The sequence below is a fragment of the Triticum aestivum genome, chromosome 5A, assembly GCF_018294505.1.
Source record: "Triticum aestivum cultivar Chinese Spring chromosome 5A, IWGSC CS RefSeq v2.1, whole genome shotgun sequence".
In the NCBI taxonomy this organism is placed as follows: domain Eukaryota; kingdom Viridiplantae; phylum Streptophyta; class Magnoliopsida; order Poales; family Poaceae; genus Triticum; species Triticum aestivum.
The window spans coordinates 96,986,653-97,007,300 of NC_057806.1; positions in this window are offsets into that span (position 1 = coordinate 96,986,653).

Sequence of the window (20,648 nt, forward strand, 5' to 3'; positions counted from 1 at the left end):
TCGGTGCATGACTATAATCTATTCCGAGTACCGTTGTTATGCATGTTCTTTTTGCCCCAGTTGGTTAAATGCTTGCATGGTAGTTTTATCGTTATGTTCTTGCATGATGTTTAGTGTTGATGCTAGTGATCCTGTTATGCTTTGAGTCGTGTTATACTTGTGATATTCATGATCGTCATTATACCATGCTCAGTGGAATATGATTCATTGTTGATATGGTTGGTAGCTATGTTACACACCCTGATTATGTTGATATCATGCTCATGCATTTGTAATTGCATCATGTTATTTTATCATGACTTAGCATATTGCATTCAAGTTTAGCTGGATTAAATTGAAATTGAACAGCTGTTGGCTGAGTCATGGTGCCACCATACCGAGCTGGCCGGTGCAACCACGCTTACCTTTGTGGGAAGGTCCTAGCTGGGTCTATTGTTATGCCTCTCGCCGGTGCCTCCAACGAGGGAAGGTAATGCGCGGCCGCTACCCTGATCAGGTAGGACGGCATAAGCCTTGTGTGCTCGTTGTTGAGTATGGATCCTTGTCCCCGTTTGGGACCGTTTTACCATGATGGTGGCCGTTGGTGCCTTTAGTAGGCACGGGGCCACCCAGGACTTAGCCCAAAGGGGAGTTGGTCGGAGCGGTCGGGAGAGTGTCGTGGCAGTAGATCGGTTTTGTCGGAACGCGTTGGTCCACCCGAATGGGAGTGCGAGGCCATGGGTTCCGTGGTGTGGGTACATTGTACTAACCTTTGCAGAGTCTGTGTTAATCTATTGATAGCTGTCGGAGTAAATGACCATGGGTAGCCTAGCCGACTCCCCCTCGCTCTTCAGAAAAATCATAGGCCGATCGAGCCTTCAAGCATCCAAGACGTGGGGCCGCCTTCCCCCAGCAGGCTACCTCTCAGGCTAGCTTCACGAAGGCGGCCCAGCCCTAAAATCCTCGTGAAGAAAACCACGAGAGGGCCGGCTCCAAGAAGCCGGCCACGAGAAGGCCGACTCCAAGAAGCCGGCCCCCCAGCAAGCGGCCAAGATCGTGCCCTCAGAGTCTGCACCCACATAATGGCGATGAGACGGGGCGTGGCTACAGTGAAGCCTGCCACCCCTGAATCCCGGAACGCCCATGGCCACAGTGCATCATACAGGGCGGCCATCACCCGTCCGGCGCGGCACTTTTGCCATGTTGACCATAACGTCACCCACGGCGATCTATCAGTACGACCCGTGGGTGGCGGGCCCCCTCTGTCAGGGAGACGCCTAAAGGCGGCCATGCCTCTCCCAGTCGGCCTGGTGTATGCCCGACCCCCAATAGCCGGCTAATGCACTCCCTCGAAGGAGGCGCCTCATTAAGGAGATAAGACAAGGTAATGCTACAACAATAAGCCGCCCAGCGGCAGCACTGTAGCCATCCTTACCATGACAAAGCCCTCGTCACCAAAGGCGAGGCAATAGTAACCAGCCTCCGACAAGACCTCCGAGCGGTGGGACTGGCCTGTCGACCAGAAGGCCGGCAGCCGGCAGGGTCCACCAGTCGGCGGGCCCCATCGGTCAGCGGAGAAGCCGGCGAGCATAGACACAGATGGCTGGGGCCCACGCCCAGCTGGATTACCATTGTACCCCTTGGGGGTAGGCCTATATAAACCCCACAGGGCACCCATGCAGGGGATCCTTTTCCAGTAGTTCTAGACACAACATCGAGAGGGGAAGCGGGCTAGCCTTGCCCTTCTTCATCCTTTCACCGTACAACTCAAGGGGCCTCCTATAGCTACTTGTCGATCTAGTGACCATGCGGAGACCCTGCAGAGCAGCAGTAGGGGTGTTATCTCCACGGAGAGCCCCGAAGCTAGGTAAGATCCGCCAGCGTGCATGTCTTCCCCTTATCCCGTTTCCAGGCACTGGCGATGTTTTATTGGCTCCCACAATGATAAGCCATCTGTTGGCATATGTCGCACCAACCACCCGACATTTGGCGCCCACCGTGGGGCCAGGTGCACCGTCGTCCGGAGACCTGTTCTGGACGGGAACCCTCATCCTTCGCAGTGAGTGTAGCCAGCCCGGCTCGCCCAATGGTGCTTGCACCGACGCGCTGCAAGGCGTCGCCGACGCCTGTGCGGTGAGCTGCCTCGCCGATCTTCTTGGCAAGGCTCGCATCTCCGACAAGCCCGCATCCGACGCGGGCACAGGCTGCCCCGAGAGTCACCTCGTCAGCCTCCTCGACCAACTCCACGTCTCCGGTGAGCTTCCCGCGGACTTGGAGTCGGTTGGCTCCACCGACCCGATGCTTGTCGAGTCTGACACTGCGTCGCTTGACACCTTCCCCACCAACGTAGTGATCATCAACGACCCTCTTCCTCAAGCCGATAGCATCGGCAACACCATCACCGAGGTACTGGTCATCAGCCACGGCGCCGCCTCTGGCGAAAACGCCCACAACGCCCTGCAGACGGCGCTGCACGACTTGTCCGTCCCCATCCCGGCGGACGCTGATGCCAAGACACTGGAGGCACGCCGCCTCGCCCTCGTTGCGGAGGGCCAGAAGCTAGCTACCATGAGACGCCTCACCGAGGCTCACCAGCGCGAAGTCGACCGCGCGGCCTTCGGCACGCTGCCTCCCAACCAAGCCGCATCGGCATCATCAAGAAACACGGTGCGGCTATCGCCGACATGCTGGGAGCAGATCGCCCAATCTATGCCACGCCACTCGAGAACCTACGTGCCGCCCAGGCGGCCGCAGACGAGCTGAATGGACTGGGGCCCGACGAGCTCCCCTACATGACCAGACACATCCAGCAGCTTATCGACGCGGCCACAGAGCGGCATGAAGCCGGTGTCCATGCTGAAAGTTCTCCCCCATGCCGAGAGCACGGTGCGACGTCTCGAACACCGACTGCGGGCGACACCCGCACAAGGAAAAAAAGGAGCCGGCTGCCAGCTGCAGCCGGACTCGAATCTCCATCGAGTGTGACGCAGAAGGCCGCCCTCGAGCTGTGGAGTGGCGGGGCGACCCGCCTCCTCCTCCGCCTCGTGGGGAGAGATATCCTACTCCGCCGCCTGTCACGCATCTGACTCTCAGCGGCCGACTGGGCCGCCACGAAGGAGTCGGCGAGAATGACGCCCGCCACCGGATCGACCGCCTAGCGCGATCCATGGGTCTAGAAGAAGAAGACGATGTCGGCCCGCCTTGCTTCGGCCCCCGCATCCGCGACGAGCCCTTCCCCAAAGGGTTCTCGCTCCTAAGAGACATGCCCAAGTACAACGGCTCCGTGAAGCTGGAAGACTGGTTGATCGACTACTCCACTGCGGTTAGCATCGCCAACGGCAACAGGCGTGTTGCCGTGAAGTATGTCCCCCTCATGCTTCAAGGCACGGCGCGCACCTGGCTCAACAACCTCAAGCCTTATAGCGTCAACAGCTGGCTAGACTTGACAGAAGCCTTCATCCGCAACTTTACCAGCAACTACAAACGGGCTCCCAAGCCCCGACAGCTCTCCTTGTGTGTACAAGGGCCCAATGAATCAACTCGCGACTACCTCACGCGTTGGGCCGAGCTCTGCAATTCTTGCGAAGGGGTGCACGAGGTTCAAGCTATAGAGTACTTCATCGCCGGGTGCCGAGAAGGCACCCTCCTCAAGCACCGACTCCACTGCGACGAGCCGACTACCCTCGATGAGCTGCTGGTCATATATGATAAATACGCCACGGCCGATTCCTCAATGAAGACCGAGCTCCGAGTAGACGCCTCCGGGAAGGTGCTCACTCCGAGTCCCAAGACGCCGGTAGGAGACTTTGGCCGACGCCCGTACCAGAACGACCACAAGCGCAAGGCTCCCATGCCGCCTTCCACCAGTCGGTAGGTGGCCATAGTCGAAGACAAAGAACCCGAAGGACGGCCCACGCCCAAGAAGCAGAAGGGCGGCAGGCCGGCTTGGCAACCGGCTTTCTCCTACGAGCAAGCACTTGATGCCCCCTGCAAGTTCCACAGCGGCGCGAAGCCTTCAAATCACACGACCCGGAAATGCCACTGGCTCACGCGGATCTCCAAGGGCGAGGGGATAGCGCCGCCTCCGCCTGCTGGTTAGCCACCTCCGGCCCCTCTATAGCCGGCCGCTCGACCAGCAGTCGGGGCTGTTCAAGACGAGTTCCTTGACAAGCATGCCGCCTACGTCATCTTTACAAGCCAACCAGAAAATCGGCGTAGCCGGCGCCGACAGCACCAAGAAGTCAACGCAGTTGCCTCCAACAACCCCGAGTTCATGCACTGGTTAGAAAGGCCTATCAGCTGGAGCAGGACTGATCACCCAGAGGTGATGCCGTCTCCCGGCTCTTACGCATTGGTTTTGGATGCCACGCTCGCAACAGAAAGGCGAGCTGCCCGTTTCTCCCACGTGCTGATAGATGGCGGGAGCAGCATCAACATACTGTACCGTGACACCATGGAGAAGCTGGGCATCGAGACGAAGCAGCTCATGCCTAGTCGGACTGTGTTCCATGGCATCGTACCCGGCCTGTCCTGCTCACCAATCGGCAAGATCAAGATAGACGTCCTCTTCGGGGACAAGGATCATTTCCGTCGAGAGGCAGTGTGGTTTGAGGTAGTGGATCTAGAGAGCCCTTACCACGCGTTGCTTGGCCGACCTGCTCTGGCCAAGTTCATGGCTGTACCCCACTATGCCTACCTCAAGATGAAGATACCGAGTTCCAAGGGCATCATCACCATAGCCGGAGACTACAAGAAATCCTCCTAGTGTGCGGCAGCTATTAGCCGGCTGGCCGAGTCCCTCGTGATTGCTGAAGAGAAGAAGATACTGGATCGAGTCGTGGCCATGGCCGGCAAGCAGTCGGCCCTGTCCCCCGACCCCAAGGAGTGTGATGCCCAAGGTTCTTTCTAGCCGGCCAAAGAAACGAAGAAGGTACCTCTAAACCCGGAGCACCCAGAAAGGTTTGCCACCATCGAGGGAAACCTGGACAGCAAATAGGAAGGCGAGCTTGTCGATTTCCTCCATGAGAATCGGGACATCTTCGCATGGTCCCCCAAGGACATGCCAGGTGTTCTGAAGGAATTCGCCGAGCACAAGCTACACATCCGAGAAGGTGCAAAACCAGTCAAACAGCCCCTCCGCCGACTATCGGAGGAGAAGAGAAGGATTGTAGGAGAAGAGATAGCCCGGCTTCTGGCAGTCGGCTTCATTATGGAGGTTTTCTTTCTAGAGTGGCTCGCCAACCCGGTCCTCATGCTGAAGAAAAATAACAAGTGGCACATGTGTATAGACTACACCAGCCTCAACAAGGCCTGCCCCAAAGATCCCTTCGCCCTGCCAAGGATTGATCAAGTAATAGACTCCACAGCCAGATGCGAACTGTTGAGCTTCTTGGATGCTTACTCAGGCTACCACCAGATAAAGTTGGATCTAGCTGACCGCCTGAAGACCGCCTTCATCACACCATTCGGAGCTTTCTGCTACCTGACTATGACATTGGGCTTGAGAAATGCCGGTGCCACTTTTCAGCATTGCATGCAGAAATGCCTCCTCAAGCAGCTTGGCAGAAATGCCCACGTCTATGTAGACGATATTGTGGTGAAGACGGAGAAGAACGGCACCTTGCTGGAAGACCTCAGAGACATTTGAAAACTTGCGCCGGTTTCAGATCAAGCTCAACCCCGAGAAATGCGTGTTCGGAGTACCAGCCGGCCAGCTTCTAGGCTTCCTGGTCTCCGAACGTATCATCGAATGCAACCCGATGAAGATCAAGGCCATAGAGAGAATGGAGATTCCCACCAAGCTATGAGACGTCCGGAAGTTCACCGGATGCTTGGCTTCCTTGAACCGCTTCATCAGCCGACTCAGAGAGAAAGCTCTCCCCCTCTACCGACACATGAAGAAGTCCGCTCACTTCGAGTGGAACGACCAAGCGGACCAAGCTTTCCATGAGATAAAGAAGATGCTGACCACGCCGCCTGTCTTGGCGGCACCGACTGGGAAAGAGCCCATGCTCCTTTACATTGCCGCCACTAGCCGGGTGGTCAGCACAGTTATCGTGGTCCAGCGCCCAGAAGAAGGCCGAGCTCAGCCGGTCCAGAGGCCGGTGTATTATTTAAGCGAAGTATTATCCACCTCGAAGCAGAACTACCCACACTACCATAAGATGTGCTACGGTGTGTACTTCGCCGCCAAGAAGCTCAAGCCCTACTTTCAAGAGCACCCCATCACCGTCGTATGTACTGCCCCGCTCGCCGAGATCATAGGCAGCCGGGATGCATCCGGCCGAGTGGCAAAATGGGCCATTGAGTTGGCTCCTTACACGATCTTCTACCAGCCCTGCACCGCCATTAAGTCCCAAGCACTGGCCGACTTCCTCGTCGACTGAGCCGAAACCCAGTACCTGCCACCGGCCCCCGACTCCACTCATTGGCGGATGCACTTCGATGGGTCCAAGATGCACACCAGCTTGGGAGCCGGCATCATCCTCACCTCTCCCAATGGCGACAAGCTCAAGTACACATTGCAAATTCATTTTGCCGCCTCCAACAATGTGGCCGAGTACGAGGCGCTCATACACGGGCTCCGACTAGCCAAAGAGCTCGGCATTCGCCGGATCCTGTGCTATGGCGACTCGGATTTGGTGGTCCAGCAGTCATCTGGTGACTGGGACGCCAAGGACGCGAACATGGAGAGCTACCGCTTCCTCGTTCAGCAAATCAGTGGATATTTTGAAGGATGCGAGTTCCTTCATGTACCACGGGCCGACAACGTGCGAGCAGATGCCCTGGCACGAATAGGCTCCACCCGGCAAGCTATACCAGCCGGCGTTTCTCTCCACTGCCTCCTCAAACCCTCTATAAAGCTGTCTCCAGAATCTGATTCCATCTTTGTGCCGCCTGACCCCGACGCAGTCGGATCCGACTTGGGGAACCAAGCAGGCGGCTCGAGGACTTCGACAGGCGGCCCGGGGACTGCCATAGTCGCACCCGGCCCGGGAACTTCGGAACTCGGCCCGGGGGCTACTATAGCCGGCTCGGGGACTGCATCAACACAACAGGCGGTGGCCGACTCCAACTCTTCACCACCCAGCCCACCCGCCCTGGTCGCAGTAGCAGTTTTGACAGTAGAAGAAGTCACAGCTCCATCATGGGCCCAACCCATCCTCAACTTCTTAGTAAACAGAGAGCTGCCAACTGACGAGATCTCGGCAAGACAAGTCCAACGCCGAGCCGGAGCATACACAATAGTAAACCGAGAGCTTGTTAGGCGCAGCGTCACTGGAGTCTTCCAGCGCTGCGTCGAGCCAGAAAAGGGCATAGCAATCCTCAAGGACATCCACCAAGGTGAATGCGGCCACCACGCGGCTTCAAGATCACTCGTCGCCAAAGCTTTCCGCCATGGATTCTTCTGGCCGACTACTTTGGATAACGCCAAGGAACTAGTCAAACACTGCAAAGGGTGCTAAGTTTTCAGTTCCAAGCAATACCTGCCGGCTTCTGCACTCAAGACCACCCCCCTCACCTGGCCTTTTGCCGTCTGGGGGCTGGACATGGTGGGCCCATACAAGACGGCACACGGCGGCATGACACATCTGCTCGTCGCTCTGGACAAGTTTACCAAGTGGATTGAAGCAAAGCCAATCAAGAAGCTGAATGGGCTGACTGCCGTAACGTTCATCACGGATATCACAACCCGGTACGGTGTACCGCACAACATCATCACCAACAATGGCACAAATTTTGCAAAGGGAGCACTGGCACGTTTCTGCGCAACATAAGGCATCCGGCTGGACCTAGCGTCCGTTGCCCACCCGCAGTCAAATGGCCAGGTCGAGCAAGCAAACAGCCTCATCCTCTCCGGCATCAAGCCCCGACTGGTTGTGCCACTAGAGCGTTCGACTGGCTGTTGGCTCGGCGAGCTGCCGGCCGTCCTCTGGAGTTTGTGCACTACCCCAAACAAGTCAACCGGCTTCACCCCTTTCTTCCTTGTATATGGTGCCGAGGCTGTCATCCCTACTGACATCGAGTTCGACTCACCTCGGGTCACCATGTACACGGAGGCGGAGGCCAAGGAAGCACAAAAAATATGGCGTCGACCTGCTGGAAGAAGGCCGGCTGTTAGCCCTTAGCCGGTCCGCCATCTATCAGCAGGGTCTGCGCCGCTACCACAGCCGGAAGGTCAAGCCAAGATCCTTCCAAGAGGGCGATCTTGTGCTCCGGCTGATCCAGCGAACAGCCGACCAGCACAAGCTCTCGGCCCCTTGGGAGGTCCCCTTCGTCATTAGCAGAGCTTTAGGCAACGACTCCTACTACTTAATCGACGCGTAGAAGCCGAAGGCACGCAAGAGAGATGATTCTGGCAAGGAGTCGGAACGACCATGGACCGCCAATCTCCTCCGAAGATTTTATAGTTAAAAAGCAGTATGTACCACGCTACCTTTTGTACTAAGTACGAGACAAAGGGTCCCCCCGAGGAGCACTCGGGGACTAGCCTCTTTTATCTATGAATGATGAGTATCATGCCTATGATTATGTTACTACATTTGCTTTTTCGTCCGGCACCGGGTTCGACCAGTCGGCCCAGGGACTCGCCGCCTCGAGTTATATCTAAAGTGATGCCTGTAGTCAGACAAGTAGTGTGCCGGCACCCAAGCCCCCTCTTGTCAAAAGTCGCAGCTCGAAGAATCAACTGTCCGACTGGCAAGAGCCAAGGGCAGGAAAGGATGCCCACACGAAAAATAGCTAAGGACTAACGAACTTATATAACGCAAGTCGGCCTCCCGCCTCGCCAACCGGCTACCAGAGCAGCCGGCTGGCCGGCTTCCCGTTCACCTTGCTGCAATCTAAGAAAGCTCGAGTACTTGTCTTCCCAAAAAACAACCAAGTCCTTCTCCAGCCACAGACTGCAGAGCAACTATCCGGCTGGGAAGGCGGTGGCCAAAGGGAAGGCGGTAAAGGAAAAAAGGCAAAAGGATGAAAAGCAAACATGAACGGAAGCCATACGCATGCATAATTATATTTACACAAAAGACCTTCAAAAGGCCAGCATTCAACATAGTTTGAATACACCCCAAGTGGGTGGAACTGCGCAAATTTAATAGAAGTTGTTCAAAAGAGTAACAAGCAGGAAAGCAAGGACGACGGATCAGGCCAAGGGAGCAACGGGAGAGTCGGGCAGGTTGGTGGAGATGGCAGTGCCGGCTGGAGGAGTGACTGGCTGGCGAATCTCGGCACGATCATCACCTCTTGTAGGCGGCGCGCTTGCACGCGCCTTGTTGCTGGAGGCATGATCAGGCTGAGGCGGGCTGGTCGCTTCGCTGTCTGGCACAACGTCTTCACCATCCTTTCCCTCTTCCCCTTCGCCCTCATCGCTGGAAGCAATCTCCTCCGCCGAGTCCTCGCCTTCTGCTGGGTTCAGCCCGAACCACTCCTTTGGCTGAGCGACGCCGGCATCATCCACCTCAGGGGCAAAGGCGCTGGTGTCGGTGTACTCAGCAATCGCCGAGGCGCGCTAGACGATAGCCGGCCGCACCGCCTCCAGCTCCTCGTCGTCCTCCTGCTGCCAGGTGCTCAGCTGGTCCAAGTTCAGCCCAGGATACCAAGCTCGGACGAAATCCAGCGCCCGCCCAGTGCCGGACCGGGCCGCTGACGCCTTCCAAGCCTCGAAGCGGCCGACTGCGACCTCCAGCCAGTCGACAGTCTAACTTGGGGTGCGGGGAACCACCTCGCCAGGCCAGAGGGCGGCCAGCACTTGCGCCCCGGCGCGCTGAAGACGGCAGAGCATGCGGTGGGATGGCAGCAGGCGGGCTTGAAGTGCCAGAAGCTGCTCCTCAAGTGACCGGCCGGCACCCGGTGCGATCTCGGCCCCTGCCTGCCGTCGCGCATCGCGGTAGGCCTTGATGGCTTGGGAGGCGGCAATAGAGTAACCGGGAAAGTAATCTGCACAAAGAAGAAAGCAGCAACACAAAATCAAAAGATGAACCAAATGGCAGGAAGCAGGCAAAGAAACAAAGAAGAAGAAGAAGGCCTACCGTCGATTAAGTCTTCCATCCGGCTGTAGCCTTGAATCAGCGCCTGCCTTGCCTCGGCCTAGTTCGCCGCCTCGGTCTCATATTCGGCTTTGAGGGCGGCCTCGCTGTCCTGCGCCGCCTTCAGGGCTGCCTTGTGGCTCTCCTCCTGGTCGGCCAGTTTCATGGCCAGGCGATCGCGCTCCTAAGCCAGGGCGGCGCACTCGGCCTCCTTGGCGTGAAGGGCGGACTGGGCTCCGCTTAGCTGGCCCCTCAAGTCAACATTGGCCCCTACAGATATGAAGAAAGAAGTCGTCGGGAAAAGATCCAACCCGACTTCTCAGCACTCGGCCCGAATCTCGGGGACTACACCTAGTGGGTGCACTGACGCGCCCCCACTTGAGATAAAAGATGAAGCACTTACTCAGGCTCTCGATCAGATCAGTGGCTTTCTAATTCAACTCATGGCCCTGGGAGTTGAAAGCAGCTGCGCGGAGGTTACGATACTCCTGCAGATAAGATAAGAGATGCAAGTGAGAACATGATGGCAATCGAAGTCTACCAAGAAGTTCCAAGCCGCATGCTCAGCAGCCGACTCAGAACTCGGGGACTACACCCAGTGGGTGCGCTGACGCGCCCCAACGGAAGAAATCAGGGGCAATCAACGAAAAGTGGGAGGACTCATCCGGATCACCGTTCGCGTCGTGAGAAACTCTTGAGTGTACTGCTTCAGCGCGGCAGCTTGGGCCTGAAGCCGGTTCCGAACGTCCTGTGCCGCCACGTTCAGCACGGCCGTCCCACCGCCCTGCATCCACCCGGAGCTGGAGCCCGCAGTTTTTTGCGGCTCCGGCACCGAAGTCGCCTTCCCCGTGTGCCGACGAGACGGCGACGAGACCACAAGATCCGCTCCCACAGTCGGCTCGCCTCCAGCTGGCTACGCGGGTGGTGCATCGGGCCGGTCTCCTTGGCCCGTTCCAGTCGGCAGCGACGGTGCCGCCTCCCTCTCCATCAGCGGCTGGCCACAGCAGGCCTTCTCCGGCGGGGGCACTGGGATGTCGGGAGCCGCGGCGCGAAGGGGGATGACGAGCTGTGGAGGCTGGTTCGGCAGGGCCTCCGCCTCCTTCTCCACGGCCGCGGCCTCCGCTTGGGCCTTGGCACCCGCGTCGGCCTGCACCTCCGCCGACTTCTCCCTCGCCTCCCGAGCCGCCCTCCGCTCCTCCGCCTCCCGTGCCTCCCGCGTGTTTCGCTCCGTCGCCTCTAGGAGATCGGCATGGGGATCCACACGGCGGGATCTTGAGGACCCTCCCACAGCTCCGACTATGGAGGCGGCAGGGACCCGCCCGAGGGAAAGTGGGGCCCTGTTGGATAAGTCAAGAAGAAGGCTTAGAAGAATATCAACCGAAGAAGAAAAAGAAAGGCGTAAGAAAAACGGCACTTACGCTGAAACCGCCTGCGGCTGCTTCACCACCTTGCGGAAGCGGGCCGCCTTCGCGGCCGCTTCGTCCCACTTGGTCACCGCCGCGGTACTCTTGGGCTTCTTGGGCCGACTGCCGAAGTGGGTCGACGCGGCCCGACATTTCTGTGCGCCACCACGAGCAGCCGGCACGGCAGATGGGCCCGCGCATTGATGATCGGGCGCCGGCTGACGGTGCGGAGCAACTTCGGCCTCATCATCATCCGGCCACTCCTCAAAGGCGGCCCCGAGCCCAGGGCCGCCTGCCTCGCCGCCTTCCCCTACGATGACGTCTTCCATGGCGGCCGTCCCCAGGTCCGAGTCATCAACGTCGTCCACGCGCGGTCGGAGATATTCCACCCCCGCAGCCCCGGTTGCCGACAGAAGCATGGGGTTCTGCCAAAAACAAGCCGACTGGTCAGGAGTCCGCCATCACGAACCCGGCAACAGGGAAAGAAGAAAAGAAGAGAAACTTACCGTAGGCGGAGGATTGGCGCGAGAGTACGGCTCCTTGCCATACTGCCACTCCTCGGTGAGATTGCAGTCGAAAATATAGTTCACCATGTAAGACAGCTCGGCGTGAGGCATCTCCTTGGTGCTTAGCCGGCACGGGTCGAAACGGCCTCTCATCTAGCAGATCATGTGAGGTCGGCCCTGGAGCAGGAGCACCCGGCACTCCACGAAGACGGCCACCAGGTCGGCCCCGGACAGGCCCTCCGACTGGATCATCACCCGGAGCCATGCAACGGAGGTGGCCCCACCCTGAGACAGCGACCTGGCCCGGTAGGACAATGAGGACTTCCTCCCAGCCGGCGAGCCGGCTACATAAGCCGGCATATTGACGAAGTCGCCTTGCAGAGCGACGTTCTTCACGTAGATGTAAGATTTCTGCCAGAGCTTCACCGACTGGATCAGCGGGATGGGCGGAAACGGATTGTTGTCGCTCGTCCTCCGCATGGCGATGAAGGCGCAGCATGGGGCGGGCACGCCCGCGACAACAGTGCCAAGCTTGCACTGGAAGAATTCCCCCCAGAGTTCGAGGGTGGGGAGGACGCCAAGAAAGCCCTCGCACAGGGCGACGAAGGCCGACAACAGCATCACCGCGTTTGGAGTGAGGTGATGTGGCTGGAGATGTTAAAACTTGATGAAGTAGCGGAAGAACCCGCTCGCCGGCAGGCCGAAGCCGCGCAGGCAGTGCGAGCGGAAAATTACCCGCTCGTCCTCCTTCGGTGCCGGCGAGATCTCCCTCTCCGGCGCGAGATGGACCCGCACGTAGTTAGCGCCTGGCAGCCGCCGCGTCCGGTGGAGGAAGTCGACGTGGTTGTCATGGACGTTGGAGCCATCCCAAGAGCTCGACAGTGCCATGGGGACGGCGCGGAAACAAGAAAGGTGTGGCGGCGGAGAGGCGCGTGACCCTGCCACGACAGAGCAACGGCGAGCCAAGAAGATTGGCGGAAGAGCCGGGCGGCGGTAGGAAGTTGTGGCGATGGAGAGGAAGAAGAAGAAGGAAGGGGCGGGGCGAGGGCGAGCGTGCGAGCATTTTCCGCTCCCCCTCCTCCCCCCTACTTATAGCGTCGTGCGGTGAAGCCGAGGAGGCGAGGCGTGGGGGGACGTGGGATTAACTGCTTCCACTCCCCCATTCCCCGCGATTATTGCACCTTAACGGCATGCGGTAACCGCCGCTGGGAGGCGCGCGGTCCGTCAGGGCCGCAGAAGATCCGTGCGTGGACTGGGGCCCGGTAGTGGCGGGCCCCGGACTGCGGCGGCGTCCCGTCACGCGTGTGGGCTGGCAGGCCCTTCCAGCCGTTGGGTGCCATGTGGCGCGCAGGCGGCAGGCGGATAGCTCGCAGCCTGACTCGCGTGCCGCCTGGTTCCCGCCTTCAAGCTTCGAAACCCTCCAGAACACGGCGCACCTAATCAAAGCCGGCTCCTAGTTTCCGGCTCCTCAAGATAGGAAGCTGATTGAGCTTCTCGTCTCTTTTCTGCCTCGGAGCACAACCAGCTTCGGGGACTACTATCGGAGTAAATGACCATGGGTAGCCTAGCGACTCCCCCTGGCTCTTGAGAAAAATCATAGGCCGATCGAGCCTTCAAGCATCCAAGACGTGGGGCCGCCTTCCCCCAGCAGGCTACCTCTCAGGCCAACTGCACGAAGGCGGCCCAGCCCTAAAATCCTCGTGAAGAAAACCACAAGAGGGCCGGCTCCAAGAAGCCGGCCACGAGAAGGCCGACTCTAAGAAGTCAGCCCCCTAGTAGGCGGCCGAGATCGTGCCCTCAGAGTCTGCACCCACATAACGGCGACGAGATGGGGCGTGGCTACAGTGAAGCCTGCCACCCCCGAATGCCAGAACGCGCATGGCCACAGTGCATCATACGGGGCGGCCATCACCCGTCCGGCGCGGCACTGTTGCCATGTTGACCATGACATCACCCACGGCGAGCTGTCAGTACGACCCGTGGGTGGCGGGCCCCCTCAGTCAGGGAGACGCCTAAAGGCGGCCAGGCCTTTCCCAGTCGGCCTGGGGTATGGACGACTCCCAATAGCCGACTAATTCACTCCCTCGAAAGAGGCGCCTCATTAAGGAGATAAGACGAGGTAAGGCTACAGCAATAAGCCACCCAACGGCAGCACTGTAGCCATGCTTACCACGATAAAGCCATCGTCACCAAAGGCGAGGCAACAGTAACCAGCCTTCGACAAGACCCCCAAGCGGTGGGACTGGCCTGTCGACCAGAAGGCCGGCAGCCGGCGGGGTCCACCAGTTGGCGGGCCCCATCGGTCAGCGGAGAAGCCGGCGAGCGTAGACACAGACGGCTGGGGCCCATGCCCAGACGGATTACCATTGTACCCCTGGGGGTAGGCCTATATAAACCCCCCAGGGCACCCATGCAGGGGGATCCTTTTCAAGTAGTTCTAGACACCACATCGAGAGGGGAAGCGGGCTAGCCCTGCCCTTCTTCATCCTTTCACCGAACAGCTCAAGGAGCCTCCTGTAGCTACTTGTCGATCTAGTGACCATGCGGAGACCCCGGAGAGCAGCAATAGGTGTGTTATCTACACAGAGAGCCCCGAAGCTGTGTAAGATCCGCCGGCGTGCATGTCTTCGCCTTATCCCGTTTCTAGGCATCGGCGATGTTTTGTTGGCTCCCACAATGATAAGCCATCCGTTGGCATATGTCGCACCAACCACCCAACAATAGCCGCGCCCGTGGATATGGGCCCAGTTCGTAGTCGGTCACACTATGGGTCAACATTAATAATAATAATTTGCCTAATAACAACCCTGGTTGGATGATGGAAGCAGTTGGTTGATATTTATGTGATCGTGAGAGGATCACTGTGGTATCGTGGATACCAAGTTGATGGATATTTGAGGTGTTATGCGGGAGTCAAGGGTAAAGGTCAAGCTCTTTGTGGTCATGAAAGATTACTACGGTATTGTTAATACCAAGCTTGATTGGATCCTGAGATGATCGTGTGATGTCCGTGATGGTAAGTTTGTGCAGGTGATGATTACGAGGTAACCCGAGCAGAGTAAGTTGGTGCATGATAGCGTCATCATGTTGGATGCTAGTATTATCATGTTCATATGTTCATGCCATGCTCGTATTGTTCTAGATGTATCATCTTGTTCGTGTTATGATTGATCGGATAGTATCATGTTAATCCTTGTTAACCTATTATTGCCATGTTATTGTCTATCTTGATTGCTTTGGTTGCAGTGAGCTTGCTAGTATGTTTAATGTAATGACCTGACGTGTCATGCTAGTTTGTAGGTCATGCTGGTTTTGTCTGTTTGTTCGCCGTGGATTACTTGTTTGCGAGCTAGGATAAGCGTTCCAGCCAGAGTCCCGGCGGAGTGGAGTTCATCACCGTCATCGTTGTTCCGCTGCTAGAGTTATTCCGCTGCTTCCTGTTGTTCTGCTGCTTTCGTAGAGCAACCGTGGCAGGCGTAGTGTCGACATGCCGATGTAATCCCATTGTACCCTTATAGCTTGTAATAAAGAGCTGATTTTATCTATGCTAAACAGTGTCGTATTCCAGAAGACTTCTCCTCGATCTCCGGGCTATAATACGGGGCATTCTGGTTTTCTCTAAGACGGGGTGCCACACTATTTTGGGCGAGGAGAGGGTGTTTTGCCGACCATGGTTTATGAATTATTCGGCACATGTCATTTCGGCCGAGGAGAAGGCGCGGTTGAATGAACTTACGAACCTAGCCTCGATGTACAACAGGCCAATTGATGCGTGTAATTTCACGTCTCCCATTTATTTGATCAAGAGAATTCCACCGAGCAAAGGGTGTTTAATGGTTCGTTCAAATTTTGGGAGAACGAGCATCCATGTCTACCTTACCAAGTTGATTCGAGTCAAAACTTGAAATATTAGCTTGCCACTTCTTTTTTAGATGGAGAGATGATGCTTGGGAGTAATGTGTTTTTACATGCTCGTTGCTAGCAATTTACTATATGACAAATAGTTGACCCACTCAAAAACGGGAATCAAACCCAAAATGAAATATCTCGATTCAATGAAATAGCTCGTTCACCAGGTCAAAATAGTGAACTAAATCCAAGATTGAACACCTCAATCAAGTAGCATGTTGTATAGTACTAGTCTTATAGTACTCCATGAACATGTTGATAGTCAAATTAATGAACTTGTTTGATATACGCATATCTCCGTTCATGTGTGGATTGCAGACAACATATTCTTGAATGGAAATATTTGAATGCAAGTTTATATCAAAGCATGGTTTATATCAATCTTTGATGCATAAAACACGATCTCCCCCTCTCCCGGACTCCTGCTCTCTCTCTCTCGCCGACAATCTTCAATTCTGTCGCACGCATCCAACACACAAACCTTGTTGGTCCCTCTCCCTCTCTCTCCGTCTCTCTCTCTCTCTCTGTATATATATATATGTGTGTGTGGGGGGGGATCTTTCTTGTTCGCATGCACATATACTCCATCTATAGGTCTCTCTCGCACACTATGTATGGTTCTCTAGTCCAAGCTAAATATCTTGGGTGCACTCATCGTACACACACAAATTTCTTGCCTCTTTTCCCCTAACTCTCTCATGCACCACTCTGTCGTCTCAGAGCTCTTCCTTGTCTCTCTCAAACTCTACATCTACCTGGGTCACACATACACATGCATATCTCACTCGCACTCGATATACCCATCTTAAGTTATATCTCTCTCCCTCGTTCTCTCTCCATCTCACATGCACACACAGTCTCATGCCTAGCCAAGTATGATGGTCTCTAACTCAAATGTAGGCACACGTAGTCCCCCTATATGTATATGACTAGATAATGTTAGTCTCCATCACAAACATGTGCATGGTCTATCTCGATTTCTCCCGGGGCATCTTTCTATCGCGCATGCACCTCCCTCGATCTCCCACCCATATAGTCCCCTCACGATCTCGAGGGGATCTCTCTATCACGAACACACCCTCCACTGGTACGTGCCGGTCCTAAACAAACAGTTTTTAACCCCTTTCCGTGATGGCATTCGGAACCGTCGCCAAGTGAGTGTGGGTGATAGGGGGTCCTTCCCACACGACCTAGAAACCGTCGGGGATATGTCATCCTGGCACACACGCTCGGCAAAATGAGGTCGTGTGCGACTGACGAGCACTCAAATACAGAAATACATACAATGGTGCTAAAAAACAATTATACAGGTGAAATCATTTCCAGTCGTAAGTACATCCCACACAGTCAGTCACCGCTAAATGTTTTTGTTTTTATATGCATCCCACACAGTAACTCCATGGAAAACGTTTGCGCAAGGTGGCGTAACGCAAACAATTTTCAAGAGAATGTCGTGTGTGATTGTTCATTGATCCAACACGGTTTATTCCTAGAAACTGTGTGCGTTGCCTGAGGTCATCGCCCATGGTGTTTTCTCATTAACCGTTTGCAATAGGAAAACCCAATTAGCAAGCTAATTGGCCAATTAGCAGGCTAATTGCCCTATTATTAATAATCCATTTACTAATCTAATTGACATTCATATTAAGCACATAATATATTCCATTTCCATATTAAGGAAGCAAGATTTCATAATTAAAATACATCGTAGTACAACATGATATAGCTTCAGCACTCAGCCACCCCATTACACAACTGCACCAGCAGCAAGTTTCACATGCAACATCTAGAACCTTTCGAAATTAGCATCATAGATGGTACATAGAGAGATGCATCTCATCTGGAAAACTGCTGAAGGGAAAGGTGAATATTGAGCCTTCATTCATGTTGAAGGTCTTTGCAACTTTAGGCCAGTGCCTGTTGATGATTGACCGTCCATCCTTCGACCTCTTCTGGAACACTTCAATATTGAACCATGGATGTTGTATGGAAACTTTCCTCGCCTCCTAACCATAGAGGTGGTTTGAGAGGTAATCATCAGTGACGCCTGAAAACAAGGATGTGCATAAATATCTTCTCTATATTGGAAATGGGGCAAAGGAATACAAAAAGGCAAGGTCTAATAGTTACTACCATCTTGTAAACCTCAGTGCTTCCCATTGTTTCCCTGCAACACATATAAGGTAGTTAGTCATCAGGCTAAGTAAGGGTTCGCATGCTATCAGTAAAATATGTTGATGAAAAATAAGCACATTGCAGATTCATTAGATTAATTCAAGCCACATGGAAAACCCATTTATCCAAACCAAGCATGATTAAGAACTAGGAAATATAGCACTTGTATATGTTTCTCATGTATCACTACAAAAAAAGACACATCTGTGACATTTTGGGCCGAACAATTTTTTTTTGTCATACTTATGACACTTCTATGACGATAATTGTGACAAAACACGGTATCGTCATAGATGTGGTGGGATCCAACTCCTATGACACAAAATCATGACAGAAAAATGGGCTTTTCATCCTAGGCGGGCCGGAGACGCAGCTGCATGACATTCTTTGGGTCGTCCATGACAAAAAAACCATGGTAGAAGCGAGGGCGAGGAAAATTTCGGGGAGTTCCCGGTTACGGTGGGTGTCGGTGTCAAAACCGGCGGATCTCGGGTAGGGGTTCCAGAACTGTGCGTCTAGGCCGGATGGTAACAGGAGGCAGGGGACACGATGTTTTACCCAGGTTTGGGCCCTCTTGATGGAGGTAAAACCCTACGTCCTGCTTGAATAATATTGATGATATGGGTAGTACAAGAGTAAATCTACCACGACATCAGAGAGGCTAAACCCTAGAAGCTAGCCTATGGTATGATTGTTGTTCGTCCTACGGACTAAAACTCTCCGGTTTATATAGACACCGGAGAGGGCTAGGGTTACACAGAGTCGGTTACAATGGTAGGAGATCTACATATCCGTATCGCCAAGCTTGCCTTCCACGCCAAGGAAAGTCCCTTCCGGACACGGGATGAAGTCTTCAATCTTGTATCTTCATAGTCCAGGGGTCCGGCCGAAGCTATAGTCCGGCCATCCGGACACCCCCTAATCCAGGACTCCCTCAGTAGCCCCTGAACCAGGCTTCAATGACGACGAGTCCGGCGCGCAGATTGTCTTCGGCATTGCAAGGCGGGTTCCTCCTCCAAGTACTTCATAGAAGATTTTGAACACAAAGGTAGTGTCCGGCTCTGCAAAATAAGTTTCCACATATTGCCATAGAGAGAATAAAATTTACACAAATCTAATCTGCTGACGTATTCCATAGCGTGACATCACACCATGGCCAAGTCTTTATTCAAATCGTTTTACTATCCCACCTCAGCGCGTTTAGCGAGGCGGTTTCCTTGGCATGTCTTGTTAAAGCAGAGATCGTGTCCCCTTATTTCGGGATTCTCATCAATACGGGTGTGGGTAACCCAACTGCGCCATTGACTATGGCGCTTGGGAGATAAGCGAGTTTTACCAGGCTGGTGGGGGCGCATAGTCGCGTCCGCCCATATAAGGGGATAAGGATCCACCTTTTCATCCATGCCTTCTCCCTCCTTTGCCTATCCATTTCCGCACACTTGAGCTCCAGCGCCCAAGTCCGCACACCCCACCTCAACCTTCTCTAGCCATGTCTGGAGAGGGAGGCAAGTGGATGGTCTCCTCCATCACGGAGGGACACATCAAAAGACTGAGGAAGGCCAGATACTTGTCTAACGACATTGCGCACCGGCTTCCCGAAGAAGGGCAGCTCATCCCCACCCCTAGGTCCCATGAGAGGGTGGTGTTCCTCCCCCATTTCCTCCGTCGACTGGGCTTCCCTCTCCACCCATTTGTCCGGGGGCTCATGTTCTACTATGTCCTGGATTTCCACGATCTGGCCCCGAACTTTGTCCTCAATATCTCGGCATTTATCATCGTGTGCGAGGCTTTCTTCTGCATCCGCCCCCATTTCGGCCTATGGCTCGGGCAAGATGCCCACCGTCCTATGGCCCAAGGGCTCCTTCGTGGAGTCCCTAAAGGGGTGGCAATCGGGGTGGTTTTACATCACCGAGCCGCGCGACCCTGAATGGGTTGCAGCCCCCGAGTTCCGATCCGGACCCCCTACGCGGCTCACCTCCTGGAAAGAGATGGGCCTGTCGTGGGGTAAAGAAGGAGAGCTGACCGGACTCCAAACATGCGTCCAAACCCTGGTGGACAAGAAGCTCAAACTTGTCAACGTAGTCCAGGTTATGCTCATCCACCGGATCCTCCCGTGTCAACAACGGGCTTTGAACCTGTGGGAGTTCGACCCGGCACAGCACCGAACTCTGAGCAGGCTCTTCGACACGACGTACGAAAATGCCTGGAAGGTGCTTTTCAAGGGCGCCGAGGCCCCCGCATCCGCTATCGAGGATCGCGGATTCAGCACGCAGCGTCGCGCTCGTGTGGTAAGCTATTTTTACCTTTTACAGGGTATTAGTTTTTCATAGTTTGACTCCATGCGGGATCTAAGCTCCCTCACCTTTGACAGGATTGGCAGGAGACGTTCGAACAGATCAATTGTCCGGCTCCTTTGCCCGAAGGCCCAGTGGACGCTCGCTTGGCGAAGCTGCTGGCTCCGGCACCCTACGTGGTGACGGAGAAGAAGGCCAAGAAGAAGGCCACGGCGACTCGAAAGAGTGCCCGGCGCAAGGAGGTGTCGGATTCATCATCCGATGACTCCAAGGTGCACTCCTCCCATGAAGACAAGGAGGACGAAGAAGAGACCTCCCCCCCCAAGCGTGGGGAGGGAAGAAAAGGAAGGCCGC